This window comes from Mirounga angustirostris, unplaced genomic scaffold, assembly GCF_029215605.1.
Source record: "Mirounga angustirostris isolate CCGP_5_RB_7025 unplaced genomic scaffold, mMirAng1.0.hap1 SCAF_12, whole genome shotgun sequence".
Lineage (NCBI taxonomy): Eukaryota > Metazoa > Chordata > Mammalia > Carnivora > Phocidae > Mirounga > Mirounga angustirostris.
Genome location: NW_026991720.1, coordinates 33,164,167 through 33,186,134, shown reverse-complemented (window position 1 = coordinate 33,186,134; position 21,968 = coordinate 33,164,167). Strand labels below are relative to the sequence as shown.

The following is a 21,968-nucleotide window of genomic DNA, read 5'->3' as shown; positions in this document are numbered from 1 at the left end:
TCCCCTCCCAGGCAGCCACTGATCTGCTTCCTGTCAGGATACATAGGTTTTCATTTTATAGAATTTTATATGAATTAAATCATATAGTATGTACTCATTTTTATCTGGCTTCTTTCACTCAGAATAATTATTTGAGATTCATCCATGTTGTAGTATTTTTATTGGTTGTGTAGCATTCCATTACATGGATATACCACAGTTTATTTATCCATTACTAGTTAATGAATATTTGGATTTTCTAGTTTTTTACTTTTATAAGTATAGCCACTATTAGCATAAATGTACAAGTTTTTGCATGAATACATGCTTTCATTTTATTTGGGTATACCAAGAAGTGGAAAGACTAGATCACATGGCAAGTTTGTTTAACTGTTTAAAAAACTGCCAAATTGTTTTCCAAACTGATTTTACCATTGTATATTTCTAACAACAGTATATGAGAGTTAGGTAGAAGAATAACTATGTTTTTCTCAAGTCATGATTGCCAAGATAAAATAGATACAAGTTCTAGAAAATATACTGGAACACAAGATGGAGGTCTCCAATTTCTTTCTTGGTGATGAGTTCTACTAAAACTTACATGCTTAAGAAACTTACACTAGTATTCCATTTCAGACTTATCTTCAGAGCCCCATATTCAAATATCTAATTTACAATCCATTCAGTCACCCATAATAAAAATCTCAGAATCATTCTTGAATCCATATTCTTTAATATACCCATATATAAATGCCAAGTCCTGCTGTTTTAATATCTTAAAAATATGACCAGTCTACCCCAATTCTCTATCCTTAGCTTAACATCTCATTATCCCTTGTAAGAGCCTTTGAAATGGTCCTGGCTCCAGAATTGGATTTCAAATCCATTCTCTACACATACAGGTGGGAAAAGATTTAAAATAAAGATATGACCATGTTGGTCCACCTAACTCACAAGATAAGGTTAAAGCTACCATTGCACATACGGCCCTCCATCTTTCCAGGTTTGTTATTCACCACTTCTGCCATCCCTTATTCCACTGAACTGCTTGTAATTCCCTTGCATACCATGCTTTCCTGCCTCCATGCTGTAACATGTATGGTCTAATCTCTCTGGAATGGCCTCCTGCCAACTATTCACCTAATTAACTTGGTGTCATTATTATATCCAACAGGAAGTCTTCTGCAAATCCTCAAATAAGATGGAGTTCTCCTCTTGGTAGTTCCATATATCCATGAGTATACTTCTGTGACAGAACCATTGGATTACTTCTAGTTACCTATTTATGACTTTATCCCTCTAGAATATGAGCTCTTTGGCACAGAGTGTTTCTAACTCATCTTTGCATCCATGGTGCATAGAGCCATGCTTGGTGCTTAGCAAACACTCAATAAATCTACACTGAATGAACAAAAATCCCAAAGTCTGAGAGATTTGGGAAAAGAGAATCTGCTATAAGGTTCTGGGATGCTAGAATATATTGGATCATAAATGTAATACCAGTAGAGCAGGGACCTGCAAATCTGCTATTAGATGCATTTTGACATAATATGTGGGTGTTCTAGATTTAAAGTCTGACTAGATTATAAAAATTCCCTGTCTCCACTGGATGGGTGTGTTTTTTAGTTATTACCCCTTTGTGTAAATGATATAATCTCACTAAATAGATTTGACTTTCAAGAGAAATCAACACATTGTCACAATAAAGTCATCACATAGCAAACTTCTGTAGGATACTCCTACAGTCTTATTGGCAGCATCTGTTTCCTCAGGGACTAGAAAGTTGAGGTCTAGATAATAATTTCTTAAGTCCTTGTGAATTTCATTAGAAAAGTAGGTGATAAATACATCAAGAGCTCCTGAAATGAACCTCTTAGAATACTGCACTAAGACAAAAACAAAACAAAACAAAACAAAAACCTTTAGAAGAAATTAAATAATTAATTGTTTTTGGAGACCCTTGACCAAAACAGGGAAATGCCTCTTCAGAATGGCTCTCATCTTCTGAGGATACATCTGCATATGAAGCAGGGCAAGGATGTGTGACTCAGAAATTCCACTCACTGGAAGTCAAAGGCATTTTTTTTCTATCTGGGCTTAAAGCCAATGTCACCATAGCCTTTACAGACCCAGTGTAGCTGTGAGTCATTTGACCTTAGAAATATAATCATAAAGATAAATTTAAAATAGCATTCCAGAAGCAAATTAATAAGGCTGAGGCACAGAACTAGAAAAGGCATCAATATATATATGAAATTGCTATAAAAGAGTTTGAAATTTTCACTTATATTTATCCCTTAATGACACACACACACAGAAAACTAAGTTATATGGTTCCTCAATCTAGTTTACTGAAAAAGGAGATCATGTGATTTAGGTTAAATTCAATTAAATTAAAGAAAAGTTATTGTACTTACTAAGTATAAGGTAATTAGCTAGGACACAATAGTGAACAAGATAGAGTCTGTCCCATGGTGTACAATAGTATGTGAAGAATTAATTTAGAACTAAGGATGAAATGGAAAGCAATGTTAAATTAATGTATTCCTTAGATTATATTTTACCTGATATTAGTATTGCTATGATTTATTTTGTTAGTCATTGATATAAATTTTGATTCTCATATTTTTTATTTTTTGAAATCTTTTATTCTTTTTTTTTTAAAGATTTTAGTTACTTATTTGACACAGAGAGAGAGAGAGAGAGAGCACAAGTAGGGGGAGGGATAGAGGGAGAAGCAGACTCCCTGCTGAGCAAGGAGCCCAATGTGGGTGGGGCTTGATCCCAGGACCCTGGGATCATGACCTGAGCTGAAGGCAGGGGCTTAACCGACTGAGCCACCCAGGCGCCTCTTGAAATCTTTTATTCTTGGAACCTCCTTCTCTTGTTTTATTGATATGCTATCTCTTCAATGTCCCTGAAGATATTAATGATTTTTTTAAGTTTTCTGTTTTCTCCATTAGTTCAATTTCCTCAATTTTATTTTTCTCAATTATTTCGTGATTCCTGGTGTGTTAGAATCCCTTTTTTGCTTCTGTGTGATTTCAGGCATTTATCATAGGATTTTGCAATTGGTTATCATAAAGGAAGGGTGACCTATGCTACTAGGCAGAGAGCAGAATGCTAGCAGCAGCGCGTCTTCTGGGTTTGGGGCTTCTTGCTGCTCCTAGGACCTCTCTGTTTCCCTCTGTCTCTATCTCTCTATCCGTCTTTCTCTCATCAGAGCCAACACATATGCTCACTACCCTTCATTACAAGGAAAAACATTGCTAAAAAAACTTTCAGATTTCAACAGAAACACGGAAAAGGAAAAGAGATAACTGGCTCAGTAACGTCAAATACAGTTTTATAATTATGCACCTTATGAATGATCAGGTTTAATCTAATCATGACAGCATTCCTGACATGAATTTCACAAAACTCTTGCTTTCTAGAGTAACTATTCTGGATACACACACACAACCACACACACACTCCACCTTGCTCTCTGCTAATTATTCTACATGTGTGTACATTTTTCACACAATGGTCCACAAAATTCCCAGTTTTGTGAACATATAATTTTATTTCATCTAACAAATTCATTATCTCTCATGAACTCCTATATCTGCATAATAAAAAAAAAATCTCAGTTTATTCAAATTCCATTTTTCTTAGTCCAATCCTGTGATTTCTTTAAACCAAACCCAATTTTTTTTCATTCACATTTAAGGTATATGTGTTCCTGTTTTATCCCTAATCCATATTCCTTAGTCAAGGGGATATGTGGAATTGCCACCCTACAGCGATGATGGGAACAAAAAGCCTTTGGAGTCTTCCTTTTTCTCCATCGTATGCTGAGATCCCTTTTAATGATGTGACTTGATTCATGTGGAACTGAGGAGCATGTGTGAAACATATTTTACACTCAGAGAATAATTGTCAGTGGGTGGGTCACCTGGCACTTTATCATTGCTCATCCTTACCCATTGCTGGTATGATCCTGCTTACTGCTTTCCCAGTCCCAAGATCTTTTGGTCAACTTGTCCCTTCTCCCAAATGCAGATACGCCATTTTACTATCCCTAGTAGAGTGTTCTACATATATGAGGCTGCTGCCTTTCGAGATTCCCGATGAGTAGTAAGGGCACAAGACCATTTATTCTCATATTCTTACTTAAAGTTAATTATATCATCTCCTCCCCATGCCACACTTCCCCACAAACCAGACTCCTAATGGGGAATAACAAAACATGTGGTCACTACAATACTAATTTACTTAATTTCTAAACTCTCCTCTTCCTCTGAAGTTTCTTTATCTAGTATGAAGAGCAGAAAGACACCTATTCTCCCTGCTAGTGGACCTACATCAAATCCTTTTGCTCTTAAGCTGAGATGGCTTTTGCCTTATAAAACCTTAGGATATAGAATGTAGAAGTGCTTTGTTCTCACCTGTGGGGTCTTCCTTCCCTGAGCAGCAGGTGCACTCCTCCCTCCTTGCCCAATAGGAAGAAGGCATCAGTTGAACAGGGAAAGAAAAAAGTTCATATCAGTTATATTTGAACTATATTTATCAGTTATATTTGAACTCCACCACAAATTAATACTTCCTATGCCATCTTGCTATACATTTCTTGTCTCTGCAATAACACTGAGTAGGATTGTCTCAAATGTGCTATTAGCTTGAGTCTGATCTGCATGGTGTGCTGTAGTTTGTCTTCATGTAGGGACAGCAGAGCTAGTACTTCGAGTAGGCCAACTGGTTAGCTCAAGAGAGGCTGTGATTAGCCTGATTGATGAAACATTAAATTCTCTTTCCTGGAAGGGTCTTTCCTTTGTTCAGATATCTTTTTTATTGTATTTATTTTTTTCCAGATTTCCTAAGGAATAACTGACAAACCTAAGTGTACAAATTTAAAGTGTACAATGTGATGATTTAACATACATATACATTGTGAAAGGATTACCAAAGTCAAGATAATCAATGCATCCATCACCTCACATAGTTAACTCTTTTTGTGTGTGTGGTGAGATCCTTAGTCCAATTCGTAGAGATACAGGTGCAGTCTAAGGCCTGTTACTGACAATTGGCAGGGACAAATTAAAACAATTATGCCTGTCACACTGTTTTTCATTGCCTTAATGCTCCACTTTGTACCACCAGATTACATTTCTCAAGGCTTGACAGAGAGACAGAGACCCAAAAGGGCACACCCTAGTGCTCTAACATCCAGGACTAACAAGCACAAAACTCAACAGGTCATTGTATTGTCAATCTATTTACAAAGGAATAGGAAGATTAAATTCTCTCTAATTAACATTAAAATTCAGACTGGCTTTCTTAGACTCCCTGCTGATGACCAGAGGAATTTTATATTCTCTGTGAAATGATCATTCAGCATTAACCTAGCTTTGGATTGTTTTAAAACCCTCATTTTACTAAAAGCCTAGTAAGTGTTGTCCTAATTTTATTTGATACAATAATTATTTGGTAAGGATAGCATTTCTTTATGCTTTGATGGAATATATTCATCCTCTAGGCAAGAACCAGTAATTGTAAAGAAGGAAGAATCAAAACTCTCTTTGTAAGAAAATCAGTTACAACAAAGTACTTCTTGAAAATTTGAAAGTCCAATTCCACTTCTAAAATCATTAACTAGAAGGAAGATGAATACATTCCATAGTAACTAGAAAATGATTGAACTATTGTGCTATTCTGAAATATCATCTAATGATTTTTCAATGTAGTGCTCATAATTAACTCTTTTTATAATAGGGAAATAGCATAAGCTTTTCATACTTTGTGCATATTTAAAATAAAAATATTCATGAACAGAAGCAGCATGCCTTGATGGATTCAGAATTAGGAGTTATGAGCCCAAGGCTTATTCTTCAATGGAACTTTTTAAAAAAATCACTTAAGTGTACCACAATTTTTCTTTCATGAAATACATTTTTCAGCTTCATGAATCAATCAGAGAACTCTGGACTGATTCACTAAAGCTCCTAATAAAATTTTATAATCTGAAGGCCAAATAAGAGTGTTAATTCAAAATGAAGATATTTTCTTTTTTTCTCCCTGGAATTTTTGCAGTCCATAATCTACAGATAGAAATATAAAAAATTGAACGTTGTTATATTCAATTATGTGAGAGGCATAAGAATTATCTAGGAGGAAAGGAAGGAAATGCCAGTGATTTTAATATTGAATTGCCATCATCATAAATAGTATGTTGGAAGGATATCAAATCACACTTGTCTTATCAGGATATTTTTATATACAGGGGAAAAAATTTCTACTACACAGTCAACTTCTGGCAGTGGCGTTTCTCACTCTGATACATCTTGGAAGATCACCAAAGCCAAAATAAACATCAAACTGTTCAAAAAGCACCTGGATTATTAAAAATAAAATGAAGTCCTCATGCCATATTTTGGAGCTAACTATGAATTCAGTGACTGGCCTAGAAAAAGTACTCAGAAAATATTTTTTAGAAACAATAAAAGTGTTCATTGGTCAGATTAGTATATTGATAAAATGATAACTCAGGGTTACAAAGACCAACATTATCTCATTTCACAAGAAAGATATATAAAAAAAAATTACAATGTGATGTATTAAATGGAACAATAGGGTCACATCAAGTTTTATGGGAATATAATAAATGATAACTAACTCTGCCTACAGAGTTTGCACAAGCAGGCACAAAATAAGTAATATTTGAGCTGGTTCTTGAAGCATGAATAGGATTTAGGTAAATAGAGAAGTACAGGAAAGGAACTCCCAGAAGGGCCAGCATGTACAAAGGCACAGTATTTTTTTAAAAATCTCTATTTAAAGCAAAGTGGGCAGGTTTGGGGGTATATGTGTGAAAGAGTGATACAAGATGTAGCTGGGAAGTCACATTCAGGTCTTGTGAAAACATCTGTAAGCTACTGTAAGGATTTTAAATATTTTCCTTTAAATCTCAGGAAGCCATTGAAATTATTTAAGCAGAAATTATGTATAATTGAAATGGTGCTGGAAAAACTGGACAGCTACATACAAAAGAATGAAACTGGACTATTTTCTCAAACCATACACAATACTAAACTTGAAATGGACTAAAGACCTAAATGTGGGACCTGAAACCATAAAAATCCTAGAAGAGAGCACACGCAGTAATTTCTCTGACATCCGCCATAGCAACATTTTTTCTAGATAATGTCTCCTGAGGCAAGGGAAACAAAAGCAAAAATAAACTATTGGAATTACATCAAAATAAAAAGCTTCTGAACAGCAAAGGAAACAACAAAACAAAAAGACAACCTACTGAATTGGAGAAGATATTTGCAAATGACATATCTGATAAGGGGTTAATATCCAAAAATATATAAAGAACTTAATGTAACTCAACACTAAAAACCCAAATAATCCAATTAATAAATGGGCAGAAGACATGAACAGACATTTTTCCAAAGAAGACATATAGATGGCCAACAGACACATGAAGAGATGCTCAACATCACTCATCATCAGGGAAATGCAAGTCGAAACCACAGTGAGATATAGCCTCACACCTGTGAGAATGGCTAAAGTCAAAGTGTTGGTGAAGATGTGGAGAAAAAGGAACTCTTGGGCACTGTTGGTGAGAATGCAAACTGGTGCAGCCACTGGGGAAAACGGTATGGAAATTCTTCAAAAATTAAAAATAGAACTACCATATGATTTGTAATTCCACTACTGAATATTTACTCAAAGAATATGAAAACACTAATTTAAAAAGATACATTCGTTGCAGCATTATTTAAAATAGCCAAAATATGGAAGCAACTCAAGTGTCAATCTATAGATGAATGGATAAAGAAGATATGGTATATATACATACAATGGTATTACTCAGCCATAAAAAAAGAACGAAATCTTGACATTTGCAAAAACATGGATGGATCTAGAGGATATAATGCTAAGTGAAATAAGTCAGTCAGAAAAGGCAAAGACCATATGACTTGTCTTGTTTAAGAAACAAAACAAATGAACGTAGAAAAAGAAGACAAACAAAAAACCAGACTCAACTATAGAGAACAAATTGAAGTTACCAAAGGTGAGGTGGTTGGGGGGATGGGTGAAATGGGTGATGGGATTAAGAGTACATTTGTCATGATGAGCCCTGAGTAATGTTGAATCACTATATTGTACACCTGAAATTGATATAACACTGTATGTTAATTATACTGGGGCCAGAAAAAAAAAACAAGGTATAACTGAATTTGAGTTTTATAAAAATTGTTCTGGTGGCAGGCTATAAGAAGGCTCCATAAAGGAGGGAGGCACAAATTAGGGGAAAGCCTCTCAGGAAAGAAATCCTGAGAATCCACAGAGAATTCACATACAACTGACAAGTACCCACCACCCTATCCCCAAGAGTTTGGCGCTCAACTATAGAACTTATCAAATAAGTGAACATATGAATGCACGTCTATTGGAGTTAGCTTTGAGGTCACTTTTAAACATGGCATATGTAATTTCAGTGAAACATGGAAGAACCGAGATTTCAATGGGCTGATGAGCAGACATTCTGTGATATATCCTAACCACCTACTTTTCAGAAAGATTTTGGTCATATTTACTTGCACAGGGGTTCATGGCAAAATTGAAAATCAAATCTAAATTAGTAAGCTATGTTGCAGATTTTACTACATAGTAGTATATACACTGTTTTTATAATTATAAATATTACTAAGTATTCAATGAGAATTATATAACATTCAGTTTTATTTTCAAACTGTTTTCTCTCATATTTAACTAAAAAAATCCAACTTCTTAGTAGTCTTAATTTCATATTTTGTAAAAATTTAGAGATAAATGTTATTTCCCCTGAAGAGTTTTAATAAGACATGTTTTTTCCTGAAAAGATTCTTGTAATTTAGAAATTTATAACTCAACAATAAATGGATCTTTAACCAACTTTGTGATAAGTCACCATATCTCTGAGGACCAGCATCCTCAAAATGAGGAATGTAGTAAGAATTGGGGTTCCCTGCCTACTATCCATTCCTCCATCTCCCCCACAACCACCTTCAGTTTGTTTATTCATATGTTCCATAAGAAATTCACGTACTTCAGGGAAAGCTGACTTCATCACTGGATCTAGAGGTGAGGCAGGAAGTTCAGGCATGCACTGATCTGCACAAACCCATTCACTCACTGGCCACTGGTACTGGAGGGTATGTGACCTAATTTCTGTCTGTGAGGCTAGAAGTATTTGGAGGTGTTCTGTGACAGTTTTCTCTTCAGGGGAACAATTGAAGACAATGTCTCTTCCTCTAGAGGATAGCTCCTAGAACAACCATAGTCAATTCCCTACCATTTCCTCCACCTAATTGAGGATGACGCTGACATCTCGAGAAATACAGGGCTGTGAGAATCATGGGGAACCAAACCATAACCCAGATAAGCTATCTAGAGTCTGACTTATCTGTGAACATTTTGGTTCCATGAGCCAATAAATCCTCTACATTTTGAAATGGGTTTTCTGCAACTTACAACTAAGGCATCACCAGGGGTAAAAGTGGGTAATATAGAAAATGACTATAAAGACATTACAAAGAAGCAGCTAATACAGAGATAAAGAGAAGGGATTTTGAAACCACACTGACTGCCTGACTCCCAGCTCTGTATTCCCTAGTTGTGCGACCTTAGAGAATCATGTAGACTTGCTGTGCCTCATTTCCATCATCTGTAAAATGGGGATAATAATGCTTGTTTCACAATGTTACAAGTTAATAACAATGAATTAATAAAAAATGAGTTAATACATGTAAAATACTTAGAACAGTATCTAATACACTGTCAACGCCTCAATAGAAGGTAGCCTTTATTAAAGTCCTTCTGGTCCTGAAGAACCTGGAAATTTCAGTGTAAACTTCACAACCAGATTAACTCTTAAGATCAAGCATGGAGTGCTAGTACATCCAGGACAGAACCTAGAACTTCTGAACCATTCAGTCATTCAGCAAATAATTAAGTCTCTCTATTATGAAAGATACTGGATGTATAGATACATTCATTGAACAACTGCAGTAAGCTGGATATTGTTCTAAACTCGTAGGTTACAGTAGTAAGCAAAACAGAGTCTCTACCCTCATGGCATTTCCATTGGAGTGGCCATCTGAGCTCCATAACTAAGTTATGCTCACTCCCCTTAACTTATTCACAGCCTGCAAGTACAGTGCAGGGGGGGACTGTACCATGTAGAGGAAAAGAGATGTGACACAGCTCAACACACTGATTCATCAAATACAAGATGCCTCAGTATGGACCTGCAGATAGGCAAAGTCAGACCCTGGAGGGCTGTGTAATCAATGCTAACAAGTTTAGATCTGACATGATAGGAGCTTTGGAAGAGATTTGTCAAACTAGGTGGATGAGGAAAAGTGAGAGCATTGGGTGCTTCCTGACAGACAAGAGTGGATAAAGGAATAAAAGAAGTGTTAAAGAGGATGAAATGTATCCCAAAGAAATTTTACCTTACTAATTTTCTTTGAGCTGATCCAGATCAGTTATGAATACCTCAGTCATATCTTAGAGGGTTTTGAAAATAATAGAGTAAAACACTGAACTTCATAACACTGAACTTCATAACAACCAAAATCTGTTGATTCACTTTGATATCTTAGAGGGTTTTGAAAATAATAGAGTAAAACACTGAACTTCAAAACACTGAACTTCATAACAACCAAAATCTGTTGATTCACTTTGATCCTGAAAACATGATGCTTTATTAAAGTCAACTAACATGTTTCTGTTAATTTTTAAAAGATCAAACAATACCTATGTTGTTATAGCAAATAATGCTTAGATCCTAAGAAATTACATTAGCTTCATATCCAGAAGTTTTGGCTGGAACTAATATCAAGTCATGAAATCATGTCATCTCAGAATTGGAAGATGTTAAAGGTCATCTAGTCCAACATCCAGACCAATGCAGGAGGCCATCCTCTCTGTGAGATCCAACTTCTTTTAAAAAGCCTTTTTATTTATTCATCTAATGAACATTTGTAGAGTACCAACAACATGCAAGGCTCTGCATCAGGTATTGGACATACGGGAGTTAAACAAATATAGTCTCTTTCTTCATGAAACTTACTTTTTAAAAAAAATTATTAATAGGGTAGCAATTACCAATTTGGACTGCTGTTTCTCTTTCCATCACAACCATCCCCCCTCCTCTCAACACCAAAAAATGCAAACCATTCTACTGGTCAAATATGTCAAAATATGTCCTGGCACATTGTCCACTGCCCTTGGGAGTAGCACGAACTCTATTCATAGCCTAGCCTACTCCTCAAGTCTTGAGGCATTCCCCAATGTTCACGCCTATCTCTCTCTGATTCTTCGTCTTATGGCTTACAAAAACCCACTGCAGCTACCAGAAGCAAGAATATGACTAAAGGTTCCCTATTCATAAATTCAAAGACCTAATTATTTTAATGATACTAGCTTACACTTACATATACCTCCTTCCATAGTGACCCCCATTAAAATCAAGGTCATTCTTGCTGTACATCTCTCACTATTCATGCACGGTCAGGTCCCACAGATGAAAGTTTCACCAATCTCTGTCCCACTTACTCCTAGCTTATTTCCTTCCCCTACTACTAGAGTTGTTGAGGTTCTAACATGTTTTAACATATACCTGAGCTTTTCTGAATTGTTAGAATCAAGGACAATGGCTGTGACTCTCTTAAAGATTTTGAAGATTGTTGTAGTATTTACTTTTAATTCTGACCCACATTATTCTTTTTTTTTTTAACATAAACTCCACCTCCAACGTGGGCTTGAACTCACAACCCTGAGATTAAGAGTCACATGCTCTACCAACTGAGCAGCCAGGTGCCCCACCTGTATTATTCCTACTTTCTCCTATAACTAATAGTTTTACAACATGATTCTAGTTTACTTTTAATAAATATGGACTTCCATTTTATAGACACATATAATCATTTATAGAGAAAATAAACATCCAAACAACTATGTATAAATAAATGCAGGTTTGTGTAATCACAAACAGTGCTACAATACTTTTTAGATGCCTATGACTGATTTTTATTTTGGATATATCTAAGTCTGAACTGTCCAATATGAAAGCCGTTAGCCATACCTGGCTATACTAAAGATTTAGTTCCTCAGTCACAATAGCTATATTGTAAGTGCTCAGTAGCCACTAGCCACATGTGGCTAGAGTACTGCGTAGCACAGACACAGAATGTCTCCATCACCACAAAGTTCTGTTGAACAACACTTATCTAGATGGTATAACAATGGTGAAATACATCTATCAGAGAGAATGATATGCTGAAGATTCAACTAAAGTCCTTTAGGTTGTTAAATCTGGCCTTCTTTGTCTCATGAGTAAAATAGAATAGGTAAATGCTTCATTTTCTTGTTCTTTCTCCTCCTTTATCATACAACAAATATTTATTATTGACAAAGTTAAAATTCAAAGAAGTAAAAGAAAAAGAAGTAAATCATAAATCACCCTAAATTAGATATGCTATCATAATGGAGAAATTCATTTCTAAATAGAGTAGTGATTGATTTTTCCAATTTTCTGTTTAAGGTAGAGTTTCCCTTGATTCTTTTAATGGGTAATACATTGATCTGCTATGAGACTCACAAAAATCTACAGCAATTATACATATTCATCAAGTAATCATAATGTCTTTGACTTTTAAAAAAATGAGTTACCAAAACACAGGTGCTCCACCCAGAGGGACAAATGTAACACTTTAATGAAGAGCAGCTAATTTCAACTATTAGGAAACCCAGGGAATCCCATTCTTTTATAAAAATATTTTCACACTCCCTTTGAAGAGCAGAGTGGGAAAATGTTGAGGAAATGAGGCCTTCCTGTTTCTGCCACATGTGGATAATAATCCAGCTGCATCTCCAAAATAAGTATGGCTGGAAAGTTCTTTCAAAGATCTCCTTGTAGCTGAATATCAAAGGGGAAATTTATATGTTTCTAAAACTATTGTTCTTGTGGTTCATGATGGAATTATAAGGGATCTCCTGGTTTTGTCTCTAAATACAATAAATAAAGTAATTTGAAGCTACTGGATCTCCCTACAGACTTTTTCTCTTTGTTTTTTCTTTTTTATATGATGGCTATATAATAAGCAAGGAATGTTTTGATGAGAACAAGTTCCCTTCATTTATGTGAGGCCAAGGACCACTGTAAAATCTTTGTTCTACTTGATAATCAGATTTTTTGGGTGTTTTTTTTGGTGGTTTTGGTGTTATATTTTACCAAATACTCTTTTTTTTTTTTTAAGATTTTATTTATTTGCAAGAGAGAGAATGAGAGACAGAGAGCATGAGAGGGAGGAGGGTCAGAGGGAGAAGCAGACTCCCTGCTGAGCAGGGAGCCTGATGCGGGACTCGATCCCAGGACTCCAGGGTCATGACCTGAGCCAAAGGCAGTCGCTTAACCAACTGAGCCACCCAGGCGCCCTTTACCAAATACTCTTTAGAGTACTCCTTAGAGTACTCTTCTCTTCACATCTAAGAAACAGTATGTCACAATAATAATAGTCATGCTTTCCTTTGCTGGGCAAAATATATTTTACAGATGTTACTCTTTTGTAACAAATATAGATCTAAAGGAGCTTTAGACAATCAGTTCAGTCTATTCTGTTTCTAAAGAGGGCTGATGAGGCCTGAGCTGGTGGTACCACCAAGTCACATTTTCTGGTAGCAAGAAGCGGTAGAGTAGTTGAGAAATAACAAACAGAGCAAGAAAGCAGTTCTGGGCTCCAGCTTCAGCACTGTGACCACAGTGCTTCCTCTCTTGGATGGGTCACTTCCTTAGAAAAGGAAACTTTTACCTCATTGTTAAATTTAAGAGTTCAAAGCCATTGAAACATTTCTAATATAATGTTAAGGAGTACAAAAAAGGGTAATGGTGGAAAAGCAATCAGGGGAAAAGTACAATCAATACATACTAATTAAAAAAATGAAACCTTCCGAATGAAAATAAATTCATTTAGCAAAGGAATTCTTTTATGTAGAATAAAGAAGTTTAAAACATGGAAATGCACATTTAATATGAGGTATTAAAATGTAACTCATCTTTAAATAGAAAATTAAAAACAAACAAAAAATTATACTGTTACAGGAGTATAAAATAGGATGAGGGCCCTGGGTATGGAGAGTGATATGGGTCAGAATCAGAAAAATGTACTGTGATTTCAAAGCTGGTAATTTGAAAGGAAGTTTGGCATCAGAGAGAGGTGAAAGGGAAGGCAGTATAAATATTTTTCCACAAACACTCCTAGATGAGGAATTTATATAACTGGCTAAGGCATGATACATAACAAGTTTTTGATAAGAGTCTAAAAAGATGTGACTAATTTCTGTGTAATTCTTTTCTGCTGTACTTCTTTTCATGAAAGTAAAGCAGTGTTGTCTTCAAGTTTTAATTTGAAGTTTCCCACAGGGAATATCAAAATATCAAATATTCTTCCACTTCCCTTATTCTTCCACAGTTAAATCCTGGCTTCACTCCTCACCTATTACAGGACTGTGAGAAAGTTACCTAACTCTCTGTCTTGGCTTCCCCACTGAGAAGATGGAGATACTAATAACATCTATGACATATAGTTGTTGTAATGATTACACGAGCTAATGCAGATGAAGTGCAGAGCACAGTGCCTAGAACATAGTTAAGTCTTCAATAAAAATAAATCTTTGAAACTACTACTGCTTTTAAGACCACAGAGATATTTCACAGGAACAAAGGAGTGACATATGTAGTGTGTCAATCCACAAAGGGAAAAAATAGCCAATGTGACAAAAGAGTGAACATCGGTGTCCACTGAGGTATGGCTCTAGTGGGTAATGGATTCTGTACCTGTGGATTTCATTTTTCCTTTCTTTCTTTCTTTCCTTTTTTTCTTTTTTTTTTTTTTTGAGAGAGAGAGAGAGAGAGCAGGGGAGGGCCAGAGGGAGAGAGAGAATCTTAAGCAGGCTCCACACTCAGCACAGAGCCCAACTGAGGGTTTGATCTCACGATGCTGAGATCATGACCCGAGCTGAAATCAAGAGTTGGGTGCTTAATCAACTGAGCCACCCAGGCTCCTCTATCCCTGTGGATTTCAGATGACCGACTGAACACATGCAATTTCCAATTAAGTATACTTGTCTGCTTGACAGAGAAGCATTCTATTGAACAGTGTTGTCCAGTAGAACTTTCCCTGATCATGGAAATATACTATTCTTCTGTATCCAAGACAGTAGCCTCTAGCCAGATGTAGCTATTGAGTAATTAGAATGTGGGTAGTATAAGTGAGGAACTAAATTTTTATTTTACTTTATCTTTTTTTTTTTAAGTGGGCTCCATGGCCAGTGTGGAGCCCAACGCATGGTCTGAATTCATGACTCTGAGATCAAGATCTGAGCTGAGATCAAGAGTCAATCAACTAAATCACCAGGCACCCCAATTTTACTTTATTTTAAATTTAAGTAGCTACATGTAGCATGACTACCATTTTGGAGAACACACCTATACCCAGACACAAATAAACAGCATACTTAAGTCATATATTTAAGACAAACTTCTCTTTTCATCACTTTGCATTACTCTAAAAATAAACTTTAAAGGGGTGAGTTAAAGTACCTTGCATCATCCTTAAATTATAGCATACTACAACACCCAGCATAGATGATAGATAGATAGATAGATAGATAGATAGATAGATAGATAGATAGATAGATAGATAGATATAATATGCTTAAATCAACTAACCCTAAACCTTGGCATAGTTACATTTCCTAAATCGAGAATTCCCTTTCTGGTAATAGCTGAGGAACTCTTATTGGACCATCTTCCTGCAGATTAACAATTATACCCTCTGGACAAAATAAAAAAAAAAAATTACCTAAAAATACTGAAGAACAAGCCAAAGCAGGGAGGATCTGGATACGGGAAAGAATTCACACAAAGAAGGGATCAGCACTCAGTGAGCTCCCATGTCTTATAGCCTTTTGTCCCAGGACAGGGTCCAGTTTGGCTCAGTGCTGGGTATCTAGAACTCTGATAGAATCCAACTGTCTTCTGATGTAAAGAATGAGAGAACAGGGTGCAGGTGACCACAGCAGCTGGAAAGTGAGTGGTAAATCCCAAAATGAAGAGAGCAAGAGAGGAAATGCTCCAAATGCTGTGCATAAACTCTACCCAAATTTCTGGTGAACCTTGCACTATACACACTCAGGGCAAACTGTAAGCAGCCCAGTTAGGACTAAAAAGAACCAAATAGGTATTTTAGCTTTTACCCATTACAGGAGAGACAGAGCTAGGAGTGTGAATTTAGCCAAGTCTATTGCCAGCTAAAACCAAAAGTGAACACCCTTCTGAGGAATATAAGAGAATCCCAGCATCTCTAAAACATATCATTCATAAAGTCCAGCATGTAATCAAAAACTCCTAGATTATAAGAAACATAAAAGCGTGACCCATATTTAGAAAAAAGACAACCAATGGAAAAAAACCCTGAGATGACCCAGATTTTAGAGTTAGCAGACAAGTATTTTAAAGCAGATATTATAACTATGCTCAATAACAGAAAATATGCTCATGATGAATGAACAAATGTAATAAATCTCAGCAGAGAAATAGAAACTATAAAAAAGTACCATGGAGATTCTAGAAGTAAAAACTACATATGTAAAATAAAACTTCAATAGATCAGTTTATGAGCAAATTAAAGATGACAAATGAACTTCAATATTTATTTAATATTTTTAAACTACAGATGTCAGTGAATTTAAAATAAAATAATAGAAAAAAGAAGAAGAGAAAAAAATTTTGAAAATTTAACAGAGCCTTGAAAATCTATGGGAGAATAGAAAAAGATTTCTTTGATATGTATGCCTGTATATATATGTACATATATGTATACATATATTTGTGATCCCAGAAGGGTGAGGAGAGAGATAATGGGGCAGAAAAAAATATTTAAAGAAATAATTACTGAAAATCTCCCAAATTTTGTCAAATATATATATTTTTTTGCTTTTTAAGTTTTTATTTTAATTCCAGTTAATTAACATACAGCATTATATTAATTTCAGGCATACAATATAGTAATTCAAGAACCACACATCACCCGGTGCTCATCATAAGTGCACTTCTTAATCTCCATCACCTATTTCATCCATCCCTCCACCCACCTCCCTTCTAGTAACCATCAATTTGTTCTCTATAGTTAAGAGTCTGTTTCTCAATTTGTCTCTTTCTCTCTCTCTTTTTCCCTTTGCTTGTTTGCTTTGTTTCTTAAATTGCACATATGAGTGAAGTCATATGGTATTTGTCTTTCTCTGATTGATTTATTTTGCTTAGCATTATACTCTAGCTCCATACATGTCATTGCAAATGGCAAAATTTCAATCTTTTTATGGCTGAATAATATTCCATTGTGTATATATATATATGCATATATGTATGTATATATCACATTTTTTTATCCATTCATCAATTGATGGACACTTGGACTGTTTCCATATCTTGGTTATTGTAAATAATGTTGCTATAAACATAGGAGTGCGTGCATCCCTTCGAATCAGTGTTTTTCTGTTCTTTGGATAAATACCCAGTAGTATGATTGCTGAATCATAGGGTAGTTCTATTTTTAACTTCAAGATATAAATTTAAAGATTCCAGAAACTTAGCAAATATCAAGCAGAATATATACACCCACAAAAAAATGACAAAAACTAATAAAATATAGTAAGATAGATTTCATAGTATACACATTATACCACATACCCTCACACACATCATATATGCATCCATGTTATTTGGTGATTGTCACACACTGTGTATGTATTGTCATATACGTTGTATTGTACTTGGTCTGCTTTCCAAAGTAAACTGTGTTTCCTAAGGAAAGGAATTTTATTTGTCTCTATTCTAGTTTCTGGAACATAGTACAAGATAAATATGCATAGTGATGAATAAATAAAGTGTCTTGACTTAAATCACAAAGAAAGTTAGTGGTACAGCCAGAATTTAATTGAGTCTTTAGTATTTCCCCTCAGCCTCCCACCATTACCCTGGGGTTCATCTTCTCTCCTTTACCTAGTTAGGGACACACAAACTTCTGCTTAAAAATTTAGGGATTTTTTTGCCATGTCAAGTAAAAGTTAAACAGGTTTTATGAAACTAATCTCCATGTTAAGCCATTGAAAGCACCTTAATAAAAACAGGGATTTAGATATAAATAAGCTATATACAAACTTGACCTCCTAAGTGGAGGAAAGATTAAGGTTGGACTTAATACTTCCATTGGCACATTATGCAAGCAATTCCCAAAATTTGAATCATGTTCATAATGTGAAAGAGGAGAAGTTCCTATCCTTTTCCTATTGGAAAGCTATCCTCAGAATATAGTTCCTCAAAAACTAAAGGATGTGTGTAGATATTTCTATGTGCTCAGACAGGATTAATACTAACAAGTCAATATAATAAGAATAAAAATAACTACTATTTAATCTGTATTTTATAAGTGTGGGCATTTTGTTATGTTTTACATGAATTGCTTTATATTAGCCTCTTAGCAGCTATCTAAGGTAAATACTATTATTGTTCCCATTCATAAGCTTTGAAAGAGTAAGTCAAATGTCTAAGGTTACATAGTCAGTAAGAAGATGAGCCAGGAATGGCACCCACTATCTGGCCTCCAAGCCAGGCCCTTCACCACTAAGCTACACACCTCTCTTTTTCTGAAGTCAGCTTTCACAAGGCCACCTTCAGTCCAAGACAAAGCAGTCTGTCCTTCTGGCACATCAAGACATTCCTCAAGACTCACAAAGTGGTAAAGAAAATATCCACCCGCCCCCCTCAAAAAAAGAGTACTTTCAGGAAATAATAAGAAAACAGGGAGACACAAATTTGACATACTTAAAATAGGAATCATGCAGACATTGCCTTTATTATAGACAGCTGTTTCAGGCAAAATGATTTTGTGAGACAAAATTCTTGGGACTTTAGACTGTATACATACTGTAGTTAAGCTGATCTCTTGATTTTAATTTATGAATATATTTTATTTAGAAACACAATTGTTTTCATAATACAGCAATAACAAAATTGTCACTCTGAATAAACAGGAATATATGTTTATATTGTAAAGTAACTTGTTCCAAGGAGTTATTAAAACTGTAAACCAGGCTTTACAGAAGGCAGAGGAAAGTATGTTACTATCTGATCCTGCAGTGCAGATGAAGATATCAAAATGGGCAATTGCCTGTAAACTGTAATTGGAGGAAACTAAATAAGGAATCAAGATATGCCAAAACTTTAAAAGAAAACATTTTTGGTTTTGATATATTTTTAAGAATGTCAGAATAAAAAGACAATTAAAATCAATGGTTGGTTTTTACATGTTTCTTTCTATTTTCCAGAGTTTGTTTGCCTTTCTCATTTGCCATGTCAGGGGGTTGTGGATTAGAACATTTTCCTTCCTAAATTTAAAGCAATAATGAAATGTTAAACTTCAGAAGTAAAATGACAGTATGTATAAAATGGAGTTCCAATAGCGGATTACTGAAAACATGAGTTTAGTTAGATTATTGTTGGTACAACACTTTTCTTTTGTTACATATGTATTGGGGAGAGAGTGCGGGGTCCAGGTTAAAAAGGAGCTTCCGAAGAAAGACAACGTGGACTGAGACACTTTTTTATCCTCTTTCCTTCTCTAGATTTTATCAAAAGTAAAGAAATGAAGAACAACAAAAGAGAACCAGAGATGAACCATGAGTAAAAAAAAAAAAAGAGTTTTCAGTGACTTTTCAGGAGATAAAAAGTAGAATGATATGGGATAACTAACTACTGAAGGTGGCCAGAAAAAAAAAGTCACAGACCAGAATATGTCAATTTTCAACTTCAGAGTCAATTTATATATATATATCAGAATGTGTTAACTATGAGTACAGAATACTCTGCAAATGCTTTTCAACTTGACACGCATAAATGGAAGTATAAACGATGTAATTTGGGAGATGGAAACAAGGAAGAGAGTTTAAATGCAGACCAGGAGCACTGATGTCCTTTTAGGAAGTAAGGAGTGTGGAGATACTGTCTGTAATCAGGAGAACCGCAAATAACAATAACCAATAGAAGTCATAAAACCAACTGGAAGGTGGTGATGGTGGTGATGCCAACGGTATGGAGGAGATAACTGATCTAAATCTGCATCTAACAGAAAGTCAATCAACAATGTCTGTGGAAAATTAAGAAACACTGTCATACTATACATAACATAGCGATATATAAAGTTAACTAGCAAAGAAGTTTAAGAGGGAAACATTTAAAAGAGAAAACTGTTGCCTCTGGGGTACAGAATTACATGTGGGAGAAGACGAGGTGGGGCCAATGGCATTTAATTATAAACTCTTCTATATGTTTGTTTTTTTAACATGCACATGTATCATGTTTACAAGAATTTAAAATGTATGTAAGAAAAAATAAAAGGTTTTGAAAATCTCCATATGTTCAGCATATTAATTTAAGCCCATAAGCAAGGTGGGCACGTAAGGCAAATGCATCAAAAATTCAGAATCTTCCAACGCTGCAGTAGAAAACACAGAAGCTCCTGTTTAGGACTGTTATGACATAGTGATGTCTGTTTCTGTTCTGGCTAATAAAGCCTGGCAGTTTGTCAACTGTTACCTTGTTGAAAGTGCTGGAGTGGAAGAATGAATTAATTGCATTTTTCATAAAAGACTCTCTGACAGAACCCGAGAGAGGCTCCCCGGGCAACTCTAGTGCAGTCTTTCCCTTCTTTGGGGAATACAGATGTTGGCAGTGGGCTACCACATGGTCTCTAAAATCCTTCGCTTGACTCCTCTGGACACAAACCTCTGCAGTGTAGGAATGCTCTGGATAATTCTATGATTCTGTGATTACTAGTATGCTTGGAAAATCTTTAGAACTATAGCAGAAAAGGGGCTTGATTTTCCAGAACATGGTAGCTTCATGATATAGCATCAACTAATTCAAGAGATAGTTTTTATAGGTCCAAAAAGTTAGAAAAGTTCCAATGATTCACAGAATTAATTGGTCAATTATTGCCAATTTGAATTAATAAGGAAAACACACACACACACACACACACACACCAGAACAAATCTCTTCATTGTTTAGTTTTGCCCCAAAAGGAAATGATAATGACTAAGGCAACAGAAGTGTCAATAGTCTGTTGGGTTCCTGGTAGCACTCTGAGCCTGAGTTCATTTTATCCTATATTAGGAAGGTATTAATTACTACTGTAGAACAGAATATAAATGTTTTCAAGTAAACATATAAATGATATAATTTAGAGGGTACATTTCTCCTAAATGTGGCCCTCTGAGTCCCAAAGCATTGATCCCTTATGAATGGCTGCTGCTTGCTTGCATGTGACACATAAAAATGAGGCCCATGCAACTGAATTAATATGGTAACTATTGGCTATAGATTAATTTATGAGCTAACACTGCCATATAAACACAAGCTAGAAACAGAGGTATAAGTCTCTACCCATTCAATTCCTAATTCATCTTTCCATAGGAGTAATTTAGGATAAACCTCAGTCTTCCCTTGTTTCGCTAGTGAACATCATCTTGGCAAAGATGATTTCCAGGAAGCCTGCATCATACTCTAGTACTGCCAAGAGCCTCTAGATAGGCTCCATCTTCTTACAAAGGAGCCTGGCCTGCTGTATTCCTGTTGGACTCCTTCTTGGAAGTTTTGACCAATGCTAAGCTATTAAAAGCTAATAGTAAATTAGTAATAACTTATATTTGCCTGTTATTTTTGAGTGTGTTTCATTTGGTGTTCATGCCAAATCCAAGGCACAAACTTCCACAGACACTTGTACACAAGCTTTACAGAGACTCCCATCACATCTCACTCTTCAATTCTGCCTTCCTACTTGTCCCTAGCTAATCAATCCTTCCACTTGAAGTAGACATATCTATTCCCCCTTGCT

At 35.5% G+C, this 21,968-nt stretch overlaps 1 long non-coding RNA gene across 2 annotated transcripts in view; it reads right to left on the bottom strand.

The window, feature by feature from the left end:
* The window catches only part of LOC129045470 (uncharacterized), a 196,556-nt gene that overhangs the window by 139,476 nt on the left and 35,112 nt on the right, over positions 1-21,968 (bottom strand). Inside the window, exon 3 of one of the 2 annotated variants that reach the window (XR_008505235.2) lies at positions 4,410-4,453. The exons of the other annotated variant lie outside the window; for it this stretch is intronic. This is a non-coding gene — a long non-coding RNA (uncharacterized LOC129045470). The remainder of the gene's footprint in view (positions 1-4,409; positions 4,454-21,968) is intronic. 2 annotated transcript variants of the gene reach the window in all.